This window comes from Megalobrama amblycephala, linkage group LG1 (genome assembly GCF_018812025.1).
Source record: "Megalobrama amblycephala isolate DHTTF-2021 linkage group LG1, ASM1881202v1, whole genome shotgun sequence".
In the NCBI taxonomy this organism is placed as follows: domain Eukaryota; kingdom Metazoa; phylum Chordata; class Actinopteri; order Cypriniformes; family Xenocyprididae; genus Megalobrama; species Megalobrama amblycephala.
Genome location: NC_063044.1, coordinates 53,551,834 through 53,566,179, shown reverse-complemented (window position 1 = coordinate 53,566,179; position 14,346 = coordinate 53,551,834). Strand labels below are relative to the sequence as shown.

Genomic DNA, 14,346 nt, shown 5'->3' with positions numbered 1-14,346 from the left:
CTATAGTGCTAACCTCCAAAAAAAAACAGGAAATTGATATAGGTCAAGGTTGCTTTATTTCAATAAGGTATAGAGGGCTTAACAAAAGAGATTTAACTGTATATTAATACTGTACTAACATTTGAACCAGACTTCAGTTTAAGATACAACTCATATATATGTAACTAACCTGAAATCAGACTGAAATGAGAGGTGAATAAGAACCCTAACCCTTGCTGTAGGCCTAAATTTGATATTAACTGTAGACCTATCATTTAAATCTGATTTTTTTTTTTTTTTTAATTATTATTATTATTATGATTGGAATGATGTTCCAGGGTGATGCAGGAACATGTTCTACTTGGTGAAATCAGGTTCACTGGGTGGTGAAGATGGGAAGTTACAGAGAAATGAGGTCAAGATTGGTTTCCATTCTCTTTTCACTTCAATATCCTGTGTTGTGGCAACTAGCTTAAAACACCTGTTTAAGGATGTGTTGTGGTGGATTTTGTCTGTATGTTTAAACCAGTGGTGTGTGTCTTTTTCTGAAATGAGGAGGAAAGTTTTTTAAATGGTTTATTTTTTTTATTAACGCATGCTCAAATGCTCATGAAGAAGAGTGCTTGTGCGTTTGTTTGGCTAAGATTAATGTAAACAGCCCACTGCAAATACTCATGCAATTTGCTTCAAACTTTTTTAACTTTATGAATGATTATTTTATTGTTGGTTTAAGTGGTGTGTGTGAGGAATTGGAAGCACACAGAGTACGGCTGTTTCTAAAGCAAGCAGCACCATCTGCTGTTAAAAACTAAGCTCAGAATCGAATCCAGAGAGAATTGTGATGTATTCGGAATTTTTCTCAGAATCATTTCTCGATTTATTGTCCTGTTAAACAATATAGTTTATTTGTGAACTGATGTTCAGCTGTTCTTTTTAATAGTCAACTTATTTTCATCAGTCATCAAGCTCGGTAAACAATGGTCACAGACACAAAGTACCTTTAACCCTCTGGAGTCTGAGGCTACTTTTGGTTGAACTAACCCTTTAAATGTTTTATAAGATCTTCTGCAATTCTCATGTAAATCTCCCTCTTCTGCCTGACATTAGTGTTTTTAAGAAAATGTTTTTTATATGTAATAATCAGCAACATAAATATGCATAGAAAAAAAAAAAAAAGTATTACATGTTAGATCAAATGACCTTAACATCATTTGTCATTTCATGTGATTTTGCATAGTGAAAAACATGTAAAGGAAGTGTTGCAGTGTTTTTTTTTTTTTTTTTTTTTTTTTTTTGGCTACTTGTTTTGCAAGAGAAAAAAAACCCTGAATTTTTTCAGCACTGTTGTGACCTGAATGTTAGTCAGTAGAACCAACTGAAAAACTCATCATCTAAACTGTTTATTGAATTCACTTTAGAAGAGAAAGTTCCCAAACTCAAGAGAACATTCAGTATTTAAACTGGCATTCTCAACTTTTGTTAAAGTAGGTTTGTGGGCACATGTGAGTGTGTGCATTGTGGGTCTGTGTAACACTTTGCAATTCTTTAGAAATCAACTGGAAAAACAAACATGATCTTTCTTGTAAGTCTCTATCACAGTCTGCATGGTTGTAGCGTGATAGTCTGCTTGACTCAGAATGACGATAAACAACTTTAATAAACGCTGAGAGATATATTACAAACACATAACTTTAACCCCCTGTGGTAAAAATCAATGTTGTTTATGTCTATGTGGTGTTTTTGAAGACAAACTATGTGCAAATTCATCAGTCAACACCATTGGGTATCAAAAACGTGGTTTGAAATTTCTTACATCACAAACTTGTAACCAATCATGTCAACCTCTGAAGCAGAAGAAGCCATGTTATCCTGGTATATTTTTCTGTTTTTCTGAAAAATCAGGTACATTTAGCAATATAGAAGGTGAATTATGTATTTTATGATGTTATGATTATGCCTTTCTCCACTGACGTTTTAAGTTGTTCAAACCATTTGGATGCTGATCATTAGAAGGCAGCTGACTCTGAAATGGCGAACGTGAACATGGTTTGTGTAACATTATAGCAACACATTATCAGCTGTTTGATAACAGTCGAGCAAAAGGCTAATCATATTAATTACCGTTATGTGTCCAACGTTGTAGAGAGCGATAGATAAAACGCATTACCATTCTGATACGTCGACTTGTAGATGAGCCTGTATAATTCACTCTTCCTCGTCTTCTTCTGAATCAGTTTCTGGTTCAAACAGATATGGCTGATTTATACCAATATTTCCACTTGCTTTTATGTAGTGTTTACTACAGTAAAGTTGACCGAGTGGATCTCTGAGCTGGTGTGATTGAGTGGAGGCATAGACTAATTTGCATATGTGCCCACGTATACTAAATAAAGCAAGAGTGTAGAGTCACATTCAAGCTATTTTAGAAATTATTTTCATAGGAAATTTTTTTAGTAATTTTGGTGATCAAAAATGAGTTTTAAAGGACAAAATGGGGGACTTTAACATGAGACAATGAACAGAATGGAGCTGAAGGCTTATATACACAGAAGAAGGTAATCAACTGAAAAGGAAACAGGTGTGATGCTAATTAATGACTATGGCTACATCCAAAAACGTAGGCTGCTGACTTGGGCTGCATCCGAAAACTGGAAAATGCTGCCTTCAGAGGAAACATTTCAAGGTAGGAAGGCATCAAGGCACATCCAAATCCAATGTTAGCTTCACTTCCTGTTTCCTGAGATACCTTCCTCTGATTGATTTTTGAAGGCAGCATAGATGCATCCTTCACTGCCTTCACTGCCAGTTGAGCTAGAAAAATAAAGATGGCATCTGAAAGTTGTGCTTACTGGTCAGTTTGTGTGTAAATGTGCATTTGAGCAACATTTTCCACTTTTGATGTCATTTTCTTGTGCAAAATTACTACTGTACCCATTTAAATTTTTGTTTGGTTCTCACCAAAGCTTGCACTATATTGTGGTAGACTGCGATAGTCCCAGTTTTCCAAAAAGAACTTCACATTTTGATTGGTCTGACCACAGAACAGTTTTCCACTTTGTCACAGTCCATTTTAAATGAGCCTTGGCCCAGAGAAAACGCCTGCACTTCTGGATCATGTTTAGATATGGCTTCTTTTTTGACCTATAGAGTTTTAGCCGGCAACGGCGAATGGGACGGTGGATTGTGTTCACCAACAATGTTTTCTGGTGTTATTCCTGAGCCCATGTTGTGATTTCCATTACAGTAGCATTCCTGTATGTGATGCAGTGCCGTCTAAGGGCCCGAAGATCACAGGCATCCAGTATGGTTTTCCGGCCTTGACCCTTACGCACAGAGATTGTTCCAGATTCTCTGAATCTTTGGATGATATTATGCACTGTAGATGATGATAACTTCAAACAGTTTTTTTAACTACAGTTTTTCTCTGAGAAACTCCTTTCTGATATTGCTCCACTATTTTTCGCCGCAGCATTGGGGGAATTGGTGATCCTCTGCCCATCTTGACTTCTGAGAGACACTGCCACTCTGAGAGGCCCTTTTTATACCCAATCATGTTGCCAGTTGACCTAATAAGTTGCAAATTGGTCCTCCGGCTGTTCCTTATATGTACATTTAACTTTTCCGGCTTCTTATTGCTACCTGTCCCAACTTTTTTGGAATGTGTAGCTCTCATGAAATCCAAAATGAGCCAGTATTTGGCATGACATTTCAAAATGTCTCACTTTCAACATTTGATATGTTATCTATATTCTATTGTGAATTAAATATAAGTTTATGAGATTTGTAAATTATTGCATTCCTTTTTTATTCACAATTTGTACAGTGTCCCAACTTTTTTGGAATCGCTCATATTTTCTATTATCAAGGTTTGAAAAAAATTACAATAGTAACATCTAGCTAGACCATATTTGGGGTTTCCTGCCGCCAACTTGGGGTGTTGACTTTGCTGCTTCCCAGTCTGCATGAGACATCACAGCGGTATCAAAAGTGGAAAATGTTTCATGTAACAGCGAATTCACATGATATATTTGGTTATCCAAAACTGTGATGTACATCAGATGTTTCGTTGATTATTTTTCTTTACTTAACACTTTTAAATCTCTCTTTCTCAGCGTTGTGCGTTGCAGCTGCATGCTGTTTGATATGCTGCATTTTTAGTCCTCATATATTGCCATTTGTGTTATACAGAATAAAGTGAGGACCTGATGGCAAGATTTTTCGCAGTCTGTCTTTGATTACGACACAACGCAGAAAACACACCGCTACACGAACACGTGAAATTGGTCCCACATGGAAAAAACCTATATAAACATATATGTTTCAATATAGGTTTGATATAGGTTTTTAATATATGTGACATATATAAAATTGGCCGTTTTCCTATATTATGTGTACATATATGTACATATATGTGTACATATATGTGTACATATATGTGTGCATATATGTGTACATATATGTGTGCATATATTGTACATATATGTGTGCATATATGGGATATCAAAGGCAGCAATGGAATCTGCTTTTAAAAAATCATATAGGAAAACGGCCAATTTTATATATGTCACATATATGTAAAACCTATATCAAAACCTATATTGAAACATATAGTTTATATAGGTTTTTTCCATGTGGGAAAGTGAAGCTAACAATGGATTCGGACATGTCTTTTGAATGCATCCTCCAAAGGCAGCATTTTTAAGTTTTCAGAAGCAGCCCCTGACAACTAATGACTGAGCTGGACTAAAGCAAACAGTGACAATGAAAACAAAGACTTAAAAAAGAACTAGACAAGACAAAACAGAACATGATCGTGACAGTGTGTATTTATGGATTGGTTGTATTGTTTAAGTTTACAGAAAGCATACAGTTGTGTATTTAATGCATGCACTTAGGAGCTCTTCATAGTGTTTTGCAGATCAGAGTTGTGTAGAGTTGAGAGGATGCATATTATTCTTGTGAAAAGAGGAGGCGAAGTCCCTTATGTGGTTTGGGTATTTTTTTTTCTTTAGAACATTAATTTTCCATTTGCAAATAGGTCACAGTTTCTGGGTCAGTGACATGGAACAAAATGCACTTTATAACATATTAAAACCAAGTCACATCAAAGTCTCATATGTGTTTTTTTTTTTTTTTTTTTTACATTGCTTCAGAAATAAGTACAAAACCCAAGAAACATATTTGTGCTATGGTTTGATGCTTATTTCACTATTTTTGAAAATATCGTCCTTTTTTGGATCCTCAAAACCTCAGCAGGTGTCATAACGAATTGAACTCGGGGGTCACTAAAACTCAACTCACTCTCAGATCATTATATTTTTTCAATTCGATTGGGCTCATTAAATACACTCAGGACACATTCTGTGACTACATTTATTAACATGTCTTTCTGTGTTCATCAGAGGTCACTCTTCCTCCACAACTCGGGTGTTGCTGAGTTGTGGAGTTTAGTGAAGTTTTAAATTGGGATATTTTTCTTTTAATTATATAAGTCCTTTATTAACCCCCTGGAGCCCTGGATCCATGCCCCATTCACCACCATTATAAAGCTTGGAAGAGCCAGGATATTTTTTAATATAACTCCGACTGTGTTCATCTGAAAGAAGATAGTCACATACACCTAGTATGGCTTAAGGGTGAGTAAATCATGGGATAATTTTCATTTTTGGGTGAACTATCCCTTTAAGAGGAAAGTGAATAATTTCCTTATTTAATTATTTTTTTTCACCATTTCATAAGATCTGCTGTATTTTGCATTCAGTGCAGTGTATGGATTATATAAGCATAAATCTTCAGCTTCGGCCAAATTATGGTGTTTTGAGTGTCGCTGGTCTTCGGCTTCGACATTGGGGCGTCTGTAGCTCTTTAAACAAGGGGGGTTTTATCCTAAATACTATAATTTTACCTATTCAGAACTCACTGAAAAAAACATTGAAATGATCACCTTGAACAAAACTTAAAGCAGAACTTAGAACTCAAAGTCATTTGTCTCAATATGTCATTTCAGAGATTCTTAGTAGCTGCATAAACCTGCATGCAGTGACTTTGTGGACTATTTTTTAGTGCAGATAGTGACAAATAGGTGTATAAGGAAGTGTTTTTGTTGCAGTTTAGTGTTTTATGGGGGAAAAAACAAAAGGCTTTTAACCCTTAAAGGGTTAGTTCGCCCAAAAATGAAAATGATGTCATTAATGACTCACCCTCATGTCGTTCCAAACCCGTAAGACCTCCGTTCATCTTCGGAACACAGTTTAAGGTATTTTAGATTTAGTCCGAGAGCTTTCTGTCCCTCCATTGAAAATGTATGTACGGTAGACTGTCCATGTCCAGAAAGGTAATAAAAACATCATCAAAGTAGTCCATGTGACATCAGTGGGTTAGTTAGAATTTTTTGAAGCATCGAAAATACATTTTGGTCCAAAAATAACAAAAACTACAACTTTATTCAGCATTGTCTTCTCTTCCGGGTCTGTTGTCAATCCGTGTTCACGACTCCGCAGTGACGCTGCTGACGTGTTATCTGGTGCGCCCGAGCTTCGTTTACAGTCTGAGGGAGATGCACGCTGTAAACAAAACAACCTTCGCAAACATGTCTAAAAGTTGTGAATTAGTTGTAACATTAAAACAGGAGATCATGACTTAATCTGTGATCAAAGTGGAGCTCCGAGCATTATAAATTCCAGGATATGCTTTTTTTTTCATTGGTTGTTGCATTAAATCTTACCCAGATACAATAGTGCTATTTTCTGATTGGCTATTGTGTAGCCTCTTTCTTTTTTTGATTGGCTTATAAGTGGCAGGCTTGACTAAGAACTCCAGACCCGGAAGAGAAGACAATGCTGAATAAAGTCGTAGTTTTTGTTATTTTTGGACCAAAATGTATTTTCGATGCTTCAAAAAACTTCTAACTAACCCACTGATGTCACATGGACTACTTTGATGATGTTTTTATTACCTTTCTGAACATGGACAGTATACCATACATACATTTTCAATGGAGGGACAGAAAGCTCTCGGACTAAATCTAAAATATCTTAAACTGTGTTCTGAAGAAGAACGGAGGTCTTACAGGTTTGGAATGACATGATGGTGAGTCATTGATGACATAATTTTCATTTTTGGGTGAACTAACCCTTTAAGGAACTTTAGCCCTGTTGTGCCTGTACATGCCAGTCCATAGGAAGACTTTAATTCTGTTTGAAAATAATGTAAACTTTTTCTGGTTTTACATTTTGGATGAAAAGGCTGTTATATTTAATAGAAAAAAAAAAATGTTTATACAAATGACCATAAAAGAGCTGCGTTACTTCACCTCAGACATATGAATATGTGTGTGTGTGTGTGTGTGTTTGAGTACAATGTGTGTCTGTGGTTGTGTGATTATCAGTAGGAAAAGAACATGATGCTTCTTGGAAGTCCTTGTATGGTCATATTGTTACAATACAGTTTACAAAGAAACATGCATAGTTGTGCTTTTGATACTGCGTTTGTGTGAGCTCTTCATATACAGTATGTGTGGATGGATTTGTGCATGTGTGAGTGGATGCCTTTTGGTGCCCTCTGGTGTTTATCCTGGGCACACTAAGGACATTTTTAATAGGATTAATTCTGTAAGAGATAAATTTACTGTTAGAGTAAAGAAAAAATCAAGCATAAAAATAATTCACCATGGTTCAATGAGAATTTATGGAAGCTGGTAAAAAATAGGGATTCAGCATTAACTCTGGAAGAGAAATTGGCTCTGTTATAAAGGTCTGCGAAATAAAGTTATTTGAGAGCTAAGAGTAGCTAAATTCAGTTACATCTAATGAACGAGGCAAAAGGCAATCACTTGGAAAAACATAAATACTCTTATGGTAGAAACCCAAATTTATTGGACATTTTAAGCTCAAAGTTCAGGGAAAGCTAATTTAATACAATTTTGCCATTTCTACTACTACTTTTTTATTATTATTATTATTATTATTATTAATAATTCTGTTAAATGCATTAAGGGGAAAAAAATTTCATGAGGGAAATAAATATTAAAAATATAAATATTCTTCCGATTGATGATGTGGGTCAAGGTTTTAATCTAATCATGACTAATGAAATCCAAGTCAACAAAGTTATTAGCTGATTAAAAATTCTAAATGTAGAGAAGCTCATCAATTTGACACTATGTTTGTAAAAAATCACAAAAAAAGTTTAACCCGTCATTACTCATTTCATTAAATTGTCATTTGAATGTAGCTTTTCCTGCATGGAAACAAGTCATTGTTATATTTTCATATCTGGAGATCTTGATGAAGTTAGTAATTATAGACCCGTAAGCATACTGCCAGTACTCGTGAAGGCTGTGGAGAAGACAACTGACAACCTTCTACAGTTAAAGTATTAGTTCAGTTTCAAAGAAACTTTTCCTGATAATTTACCCCATGTCATCCAAGATGTTCATGTCTTTCTTTTTTCAGTCGAAAAGAAAGGAAGGTTTTTGATGAAAACATTCCAGGATTTTTCTCCTTATAGTGGACTTCAATGGAGCCCAAATGGTTGAAGGTCAAAATTAGTTTCAGTGCAGCTTCAAAGAGTTTTACACGATACCAGACGAGGAATAAGGGTCTTATCTAGCGAAATAATCAATCATTTTCAGAAAAAAATACAACTGCATATGTTTTATAAACACAAATGTTCGCCTTGTACGTGCTTCTGCTTTGCGTATTTAATTTAGTAAAATAAAGTGGACTAATCCTTTAAGGCCCCATCCACAATCCGTAAATTTTCTGAAACGATGATGTCATCACCCCACGTGTCGACCCTAGTCAGACGCGCTAACAGCACAATACAGCACCAAAAAAAAAGATCGGTTTAGGGTAAGCTCCGGCTTCATGTGGACGTAGCCTAAGTTTGGTTTACATTGTATGCAGTTTGGTTTCAGAGTAAATTATTTTACTGAAACAGCTACTTTACATTTAATAGAGCAAATCTAGAGTTCACAAAGGAAGATTAGTGGTTGCTATATTTTTTGATACAGTTAATCACAAAGTGTTTTTTTTTTTTTTTTTTTTTTTTTCGAAATTTGAATCTCAACAGTAATGTTGTTTTACCTACACTTTAGGTTTTCATTTCACAAATTTCTCAATAGCAAATAAAACAACAACATCTCTGGGATAGCAGATAAGGGACTTCTCTTGAGCCTTTTTAACTGAGGCACATTGGCTGCGTCCGAAAAGTGGGAAACACAGCTTTCGAGGGACACATTTCAAGGAAGGCATCAAGGCATGTCCAAATTCAAATTTAGCTTCACTTCCTGTTTCCTGAGATACCTTCATCTGATCGATTTTTGAAGGCAGAATAGATGTATCCTTAGCTGCCTTTGATATCCCACAATCCTCTGCTTTCCATTCTGTGACAGTTACACTGTTAGCCCGGATAAGTTGAATTTACTTAAAAAATTTGAGGAAACTGGTTGCCCTAAAAAAATTAAGTAATGATTAAGTAATGTGAACTTAAAAATTCAAGTTCATTTAACTTAAAATGTTTTGTAATATTAATTACTTTGTAGTTATTACACATAGTATAGTTAAGTTCAATGTACTAAGCAAGTTAATTTATAGCAACTTCTATTTTACTACAAAATTAAGAAAAAAAGCAAATAAAAGGTACATTAATTCAATTTTATGTTTTATTTTAATTCAATTCCAAATACAACAACATTTTATGTCCTGAAAACATTTCCTTATAAAACATGAAAAAAATTATTTTAACAAATCAGCTTATTGTTAAGCACATAAATAGTCTATCTCAGAATCACAACAAACTGCATCAAAACTATATGGTTTGTTTACACTCCTGAGTTCACAATAGTGGCAGTATTCCATTTTAGGTGCCAGCTCACATTTTCCTAGGATGAGCATTACCTGCTGAATAAAATATAAAGTATTTTTCATACAGTTAGGGTAGTCCAGTTGCAGGGCATAAATCAGTCAGAAAAAAGGACACAGAAGTCCTGAGGTTGGTCGGTTCATCCATCACCAAACATCCTTCCAAGACGATCTTCACTCATGATGGGTTTAGCTGAGCACTTTATAGATCAACACAGACGATTCTCACTGAAGTTTGCCTGTATGAGTCCTTGTCAGCTGCAACCTAGTAGAGGAAGACAAAGATCGACAAAGACATTATCATATAATAATGCATCAGATAATGGTATTGTCAAATACTCCATGCATCAATACATACCTGGTTTACTGTAGAAAGAGCTGGCCATTGAAGTACCATCAGGCTGATGTCAGGCTCGTCGTTGACAACTTTTCTGTGAGGAGCAAACATTGAAGTTAAAGTCTTGATTATGGCACCTGATTTTATGGTTTACATGTAATTGTGCACTGTGCAGTATGCAGATTAATAAAATAATCAGCCAAAGAACAGGTCTCAGTAAACCCACATGACACACAGCTGATATGGAGTTTTTGGTGAAGGCTGTATAAGTGTACATATTGTGCATAACGTGTGATATAAATGCACATGTATATGTTCCAGATGTAAACAAGGAAATTGTTCTGTTCTTGTATAACTTCATTGTTTGAGCCTATAATGTTTAAATAGCTGAGCTTTTTCACAGTTATAAGGGCAATACTTACACTTCTAATCCAAAGCATCTCTTCTTGACCTGCAACACAAAACAAGATGTTAAGAAAGCTATGAACCTAGATAAAACAGTATATCCATCTGTTTTTGTTTTCAACTCGTTAATTAACTTTAACTTAATCTTTCAATCAATAACCGTGTCGAAATAAAACACGGTCGTTAAATTATTGCACTCACCATTTTCGCGCTTCATCCTCCCTCCTCTGCTGGGAGCGCGGGTGCGGGCGCGGTGTTCGCCGACAGCCAGAGGTTCAAACTAAGTTTACACGCCCAACAACAGCTCCTCGTGTGAAAAAGAAACAAACGACGAAATAACGCGCGTCGAACTCGCCGATCAGGGGTTCATGCACGGTGATCCACCGCACGCGAGAGAGAACACTAGCTAACCGGAGAAAACATTTCCGTCGTTTAAACTTTAACAAACGATTTTGACTGCTCACAAACAGTCTCTCAGGGGGGGAAACGATAAAAAGGCAAATGTTTGGAAAAAAATGTCTGCAGAACTTGCGAAAACAAATGTTCCAACTTCTCATCAACAGCTCCTTGAATTCACACACACACCACGACAAAATGGCGTCATTACCTGCCGTAAACCAATGTGTAAGAGGCGTGGTCAGGAGAAAAACTTAATAATTTAAGTGCATTTAACTTAAATTTATTAACACATTCAAATTACATCCACAATTTAGTAGAATATACTTATATTTTATAAGTAATGCAATCAAACTTAAATATTTTAAGTATATTGTAATTATATAGTTTAAGTAAATATAAAATCCGGGCTAAGGCGTCCGAAAGTTGCATTTGTTGGCCAGATTGTGAGTAAATGTACATTTTTGACCAACATTTTCCACTTTTTATGTCATTTCTAGCTAGAAATTACTACTGTAGTAATTAAATATTTGTTAAGTTCTCACCAAAGCTCGTGCTATATTGCTGTAGATCATTAAACTGTTACACTGCCTCAGAAGTCTGTCCAAAATCCGTTTCATGAGGTACCTTCATGTACAAACGCTGCCTTACAAGTCATTGCTTGATAAGGCAACAAGTCAGCTAGGTTTTCGGACGCAGCCATTGGTCGTTTCTCAATATGCGTACTTGTCTGTACTTGTGTTCTTGTGGACTTGTGAAACGTCATCAGTCGCTGTCCAAGTACTGTTCCAATTCAAAGTTCGCATCTAGCCAAGTTCAGTTCAAATCCCCGGATGTGTTCTTGATCCGCCTCTTTTATCGAGGATGCATCGAGAGGTGACTTGTGCAGACTTGAGACAGCCAGGTATCCCAGAATGCATCTCGCACTAACCAGCAAGCGTCAATAGTAAAGGAGAAAACCCGCATAATTTAAACATATTACTGTTATTATGTCATGATATGTAGTTTTAAGAGTTTTTCAGGCAAGAATGTGCTGGTTTAAAGCTCAAATTTGTGGTTTATTGATAAAAATAGCGCCTTTCTGACAATTTGATCTGAGAGCAGCCTTACCTCGGCTAGTCCTTCTGACGTTTGCCGCTGGCTCCGTTTTGGCTGAGGCCAACGTGACGTTTCATAACTTTATATATGGCTATTTAACTTTTGTATCCTACTAAAGCGCTGATTTTGTACCCTTGACTGAGTTTGCTTTATTTCTTATTGTATATACTTACCTTTTATAATGCCTATTATTGATCATTAAAACTGACATAAAACAAATAGAGACATGGTTTTGTTTTATGTAGCCTATTTCATTTTATTACAGTGAAGTTAATCAGAGTATGCACAAATAGTATTACATTTAATATTTTTGAAATATATACGAAAAGAGGAAGGGTTGTTTAATATTTCGTTTTGTTATAAATATATGCAGACATTGCAGATAATCAATCACTCGTTGCCTGAGACTATTAATATGTTTTTGTTTGTTTTTTAAATAAAACGAAAAGTGTCAGAGTGGTGTTTTATAACAAATTTAGTTTTATTGTTGGCTAAAACATACATAAAGAGATAACCGGAGAAGCCAGAGCGAGCTGAGTGACGTTATCAAGAACGCTGCTGTTCCATTTGCAGAATCACTGGACTTGTGTTCTCCCGTCCACGGGAGTTCGTTCTCCTGAGTCGGACTTGCCAAGTCCCAACTACCAAGAATGCGAGTCCGAAGTTTGCGAACTTGGTTTTGAGAAAAGGCCATTGTGTAACAAGTAAACCATGCTGCTGCTAATTGGAATCAGCTGCAGATGATTTAAAGTGCTGCTTGGCAGAGAGAGGGAGAAGAGAACAACCAAAACATGAACATCCAGTGTGAACATCCAAAACATACACAATTATGTCAACAGGATGTAGCACTGATCTTCTCTAAAACAAATGTACATTCTCCCAATGTTGATATAACTTTGTTGAAGTTCAATTATCTCAGCCTCAAATCTTAGTTTTAAAAACATGTAAAGAAAATGGTGAGGACTATTAAATATAACTTGGCAAATTTTGGACAAATTAGACAATGTCTCTCCATTGATGTATCTACGCTAAGAGTTTCATGATCCTTTCTTAAACTGTTTGTCATGTTGGGTCAAGCTGGTGAAACTGATTAAATCCTTAAATCCCAATATAAACATAGCCTACTTTAAAAATTTTAGATAAATATGACTGACAGACGGCAACGGTTGGAGTTAATAATCATCATTTGTGTTCTACTGAAGAAACAAAGTCACTTACATCTTAGATGCCCTGGGGGTAAGCAGATAAACATTACATTTTCATTTTTGGGTGAACTATCCCTTTAAGAGAAAAAACACAGTACTGAATATATAGCTTGTGCCTCATTGTAGGATGAAGAGCTGCTGGATTCAGTGCAGCAGGAAGTAGGAGAGCAGAGAACAGCAGAGGAACAGGAAGCTCTGGGAGACACTCTGAGCACTGTTACACAGATTCCCCTCACAACATGTGACACTCCCGAGGTTAAAATTATTAAATGCTGTAACAGCAGCATCACAGATGGATTTAGAAATGCAGCCTTTCAGAAGCAATGACAGATCACCATAAATCGCTGATGAAAAGAAAGAAAACAAATCAAATGTTTAAAATTGTTGATGCATGGAGATACATAACTAACGGTGAGGACTATTAAATATAACTTGGCAAATTTTGGACAAATTAGACAATGTCTCTCCATTGATGTATCTACGCTAAGAGTTTCATGATCCTTTCTTGAACTGTTTATCATGTTGGGTCAAGCTGGTGAAACTGATTAAATCCTTAAATCCCAATATAAACATAGCCTACTTTAAAAATTTTAGATAAAAAACAAATCACTATCATCATTGTAGGATCTTGGAGAAACATACATTTTGGGGTTTTTACCATTTTAGATTTTTCACAATTGTGTATGGTATATAACATTTGAAATGGTTTGGCTTTCTTTTTTTCCGTTCTAAAAACTCTGAGATCTAGATTATCATTCATAAGTGATTGTGCTGTTTCTTTTCATCATTCTGCTTTTGGATTATCGTCTTTCTCAGTGAAAGGTGCTACTCTTGGAATACATTAGGATATACTGTAAAAGGATGTACTATTGTAAATTCAAGCTTAAATCTTTTTTAAAGTCTATCCAACTCTGTAAACATTTACATGGTTGCAGTTTAATTGACTCATTCATATTTTTTACATTTATTTTATTTATTTATTTTTGCCCCTGATACAGTAGGATGTGTGTGTGTGTGTGTGTGTGTGTGTGTATGTTTTTTGGAACTGTTTGTGTTATTTTAT

General features: G+C 35.6%; 1 protein-coding gene and 1 long non-coding RNA gene across 4 annotated transcripts in view; one reads left to right on the top strand and one right to left on the bottom strand.

The window, feature by feature from the left end:
• LOC125274624 (polymeric immunoglobulin receptor-like) overlaps positions 1-14,346 on the top strand; it is an 859,185-nt gene that overhangs the window by 706,535 nt on the left and 138,304 nt on the right. The window lies entirely within an intron of this gene.
• On the bottom strand, positions 9,626-11,366 carry LOC125275022. The gene is made up of 4 exons (XR_007186370.1): positions 10,786-11,366; positions 10,602-10,630; positions 10,201-10,273; positions 9,626-10,107 (listed from the first exon to the last, which is right to left on the bottom strand). It is a non-coding gene; the product is annotated as an uncharacterized LOC125275022 (long non-coding RNA).